Below are 4,653 nucleotides of genomic sequence, written 5' to 3' on the forward strand. Positions count from 1 at the left end.
TAAGGGAAAATCGTGAATGAGTACTTACCCAGTTACCTCTACTTCTACCTACTGGCGATATACCTTAACATGCTCCATATTTCCATCCATCATTTGGTGGTCTTCTACTTTTGATCATTCAGAGGTCCCAAGCGCGGCGATTTATTCCAATTACATTATATTGTATAAATTTCTTTCTCTTTTAATTTTCTACTTAACTTTATAGAGTTATTTGTGGTTTTCAATTTCCAGAAACCGAGTCCATGTGGTAATGTTATTTTAAGCTTAGCCGTGTTTTATCTTGATCTCCTTTGCTCCGCTTTCCCCCTATATAATACCATAAAACAAATACAGGATAAAACAAGCCATGAAATAAAGAATTAAAGTCCGCGCAATCAACAGAGCTTCTGATACGAAACCCATTTCTGTAAATATTTAAAGTGGTACTTGTTAAGTATAAGCAGGAACAGATGTCGGAGTGTATACTCGGTTTCGGTAATTTATTTAATGTTTATTGTTTCTCATTTTCTTCCCAATCTCCGTATTTTCTCCTTCATAAACTGCTTCTTAAAATAGTCATTTCAGGTGCCTTAATAGTTTTTTTTTTTTTAATTTTTAGCTTTCAAATTCAAAAATAAATTAATAAAAAAAATTACAAAAACATTTAATGAAGTGAGTGACCATAACAATCGGTTGTAAAATGAATTGCTTTCATATCCGCTGTTAACGCTGACACGCAATGTACGTCCCTGTGGGAAGAGATAATAATGGTTTAATGTGGCTGAAGAAAAAGAAAAAAAAAGAAATAGGTCATTGCTGACACAACAGCTGCTCCTTTCTTTCTGGATTTTCAGAATGCCAGCAAATTACTAAAACCCCCACAATGCCGTGTGGAGAGACCCATATTGGGATATAATAACTTACGGGCAGCGCCCTAAATGATTAAACATTGCGTTTCCACTGTGGATCACCTTACACTTTCTCATAAAACTAAAACATACAGAAGGCTGCTGTAAAGCCCTGTTTTATTTTAAGTTATAACTGCATAAAGTTATATAGGTAGATAGATAGATAGATAGATAGATAGATAGATAGATAGATAGATAATATATAGATAGATGATAGATATAATTAAAGAGTAGATACTCGTACGCTCTTCTTAAATTAGGCCCTGCCCCCGATAACCCTGCCGGATTCACTAAGAGGCGCACATCTTTTAGAGAATCCAGCCTGTCCTGCACCTTCCATAAGGCAGGCGCACAAATCTACACCTTCTCCTTAGCAGGTATAGATTTCTGCCATAGCGTAATCATGGTAAGTCAAGCCAGGTGTAAATCATGGTAAATCAGGCGCGAGAGGAGGCCGCACCTCCCCGCCTTGCCATGCCCCCTGCCCACCCATTGGGTGAGTGGGTGGATATGGCTTCATGAACCTCCCTTATATTACTTACTAAATGGTATATACTATACAGATGCCACACATCGCCATGGTACTGCAGTGAGTTGAGCTGGTCACTAAGATACTTGAAGAAGTATAACATGCCAGAGTATACCCCCAGTCCAGACTACACCTGGGGTTAAAGTGGCCTAGGCTTGATTACACCCCTGGTATATTTTGGCCTAGGGTAGATTATACCTCAGGGTATATTTTGGCCTAGGCCAATTCATACCTCCTCAGGCCATGGGATAGTGAAGTTTACCGTGTATTGCACAATGACCCCAAATTTAATATCAAAAAGAAAATTGAGGCCATTGTCCAGGAGGGTCTTGGACACAACATTATTGATGAAAAGGTTGCTGAATTCCTTACAGTTGCACACCCTAAAATGCCACTTTTGTATTTTTTACCCAAGATTCACAAAAATGCAGATAACCCGCCTGGGAGACCTATTGTGTCCGGCAGGGGATCTGTTACCAATACCATCTCTATCTTCCTAGATAAGGCCCTTGGCTACAAACACTAGGTCTTTCCTACAAGATACTACCGATTTTTTGAATAAAATTACAGGTATACGAATACCAGAAGGGGCCTTACTGGTAACATTAGATATTGTTAGCCTCTATACATCAATTGATCAAGATATGGGGCTGTTGGCGGTAACAACTGCACTACACAAACTGAACTTATCCAATGCTGAAAGTGATTTCATTATGCAACTGTTGTCCTTGGTACTGTCACATAACTACTTTACTTTCAATGACGTGATCTATTTACAACAGAGGGGCGTGGCCATGGGCACGAATGTCGCGCCCACTTATGCCAATATCGTAATGGCACATCTTGAGGAGCACCTTATCTATGTGGCGCCCCGGTTCCAGGATGTCCTGGTCTGGTGGCGCTACATAGACGACGTGTTCCTCGTCTGGAGGGGGGATGAGGACGCGTTGTCTAATTTTGTCGAGTTCCTCAACAGCCTAGACAGAACAATTGAATTTACAGCGAATTTTTCCAGAACCAGTATGCAATACTTGGATGTACTAGTAACGACGGTGACAAAGGAGGGGTTATCAACAGACATCTATAGAAAACCCACAGACACGAACACAACATTACATTTCACCAGTGGTCACCCGAAGAAAATGATACGTTCTCTACCATATAGCCAAATGCTAAGAGCGAGACGTATCATTAATGACCCACAGAATCTAGAGACTGCACTGACTAGAATGACTGGGGAATTCCGTGAAAGAGGCTATCCCAATCATCTTTTACAGACATGCAAACAGAAAACGACAGCATTTCCAAGGGAAAATTTACTAAAGAAACAAACCTTTAAACAGGACAAACAAAAACGTATTCCCTTTGTATCGACCTACACGGACTGTTCTCCATATATAGGTAGAATAATCAGCAAGCATTGAATCTCGCTGCGAGCCCGTTCGTGTGAATATAACCTAAGATTATATAATACTTACCTCATTTTCTACTTAATTTCAGATTCATATTTTTGCTGACGGACCGATCTCACCAGGTTACCGAACAGCTGGCCGTGCTTCTACATCCTTAATCTTCTTTCTTTTCCCGCTGGTTCCTGCGGAGCGGTTAATACAATAGGGAGTTGTTCACTTGTAGCGGCAGTGATGCGCTTTTCCCGAAAAAGGACCCGGAGGGGTCACGAGCACTTTACCTGGTCTGAAGGATGGTGGATGACCTCCGGAATCGGATGGTGGTCCTCGGTTTGGATACACTCTGGAATCGGGTGGATGTCACTATCTGATGGACATAGGGAATAAACGTTGTCCAGCATTGGATGAATGTTGTGCTCTAATTACCTGCTAACAGATGGTTAATACTGCCATATAGTGTCTCTCCCAGCGCACCTTGAGGCTCTTGTCACCTTGACAACGCAGGACACAGGTCTGATCTTCTACTTACTACGCATGCGCCAGCTGAATTCTTCTACCGATGGTGAGTCCGGAGCCGGTCACAGCAAACCTCACTAAACCTTTCAACCTCCCAATGCTTAAGTATGTTTGAATACATTATGATGTCTTTTTCAAGTGGTCTAATTTTAAGAGACTTTTTAACATCACGGACACTATAATTCACTCTGTGAGATGGTGGGTGGGAATATGTACTATCACATGATCATAATCCACGTATCTGGACACATACGCCCAGAATGGGGCAGTGTCCTCTTTGCTTGTTCAACCAAACTTTGCTTTGCACAACCTGAGTATTCCTTCACATGTGTGTAACATTTGTAATTTTTGTAAACCAATCACTTGCTTTGCTACCTGTATTTATACCACGTAGATGTTTCACTATGTACTCTTGATAATGGTAACGAGAGGTTACCGAAACGTCGTGTCTTGTTGATGTGCTGTGCTATGAAGATTTAATAAATCACCTACGTTTACACCGTTAACCCTGTGAGTGCCGTGGACTATCTGTTTGCTAGATAGATAGATATAATTAGAGAGTAGATACTCGTACGCTCTTCTTAAATTAGGCCCTGCCCCCGATAACCCTGCCGGATTCACTAAGAGGCGCACATGTTTTAGAGAATCCAGCCTGTCCTGCACCTTCCATAAGGCAGGCGCACAAATCTACACCTTCTCCTTAGCAGGTATAGATTTCTGCCATAGCGTAATCATGGTAAGTCAAGCCAGGTGTATATCATGGTAAATCAGGCGCGAGAGGAGGCCGCACCTCCCCGCCTTGCCATGCCCCCTGCCCACCCATTGGGCGAGTGGGGGGATATGGCTTCATGAACCTCCCCTATAGAACTTACTACATGGTATATACTATACAGATGCCACACATCGCCATGGTACTGCAGTGAGTTGAGCTGGTCACTAAGGTACTTGAAGGGGTATAACAGGCCAGAGTATACCCCCAGTCCAGACTACACCTGGGGTTAAAGTGGCCTAGGCTTGATTACACCCCTGGTATATTTTGGCCTAGGGTAGATTATACATCAGGGTATATTTTGGCCTAGGCCAATTCATACCCCCTCAGGCCATATTATACCCCACACTATATCAAAAGCATTGAGTGATAGACACAAGAATTACTTAATTTTTTTACATTTTATCAGGGATTCAGATTTGTCTGCTGAGTTAAGTGAGAAGCTACTGATGGAAATCTTAAAAGTCAGAACACATCAGGGACATTTATCATTGTGTTTGCACTATTTTTTTCCCCGTATCTTTATTGGCATGTAGCCACCCC

The 4,653-nt window shown here is 41.8% G+C and overlaps 1 long non-coding RNA gene across 1 annotated transcript; it reads right to left on the reverse strand.

Annotated features, from left to right (window-relative positions):
• Positions 1-657: 657 nt before the first annotated feature.
• On the reverse strand, positions 658-3,265 carry LOC138774542 (uncharacterized). The gene is made up of 3 exons (XR_011360332.1): positions 3,107-3,265; positions 2,895-3,010; positions 658-728 (listed from the first exon to the last, which is right to left on the reverse strand). It is a non-coding gene; the product is annotated as an uncharacterized lncRNA (long non-coding RNA).
• Positions 3,266-4,653: the final 1,388 nt, after the last annotated feature.

The sequence above is a fragment of the Dendropsophus ebraccatus genome, chromosome 15 (genome assembly GCF_027789765.1).
Source record: "Dendropsophus ebraccatus isolate aDenEbr1 chromosome 15, aDenEbr1.pat, whole genome shotgun sequence".
NCBI lineage: Eukaryota > Metazoa > Chordata > Amphibia > Anura > Hylidae > Dendropsophus > Dendropsophus ebraccatus.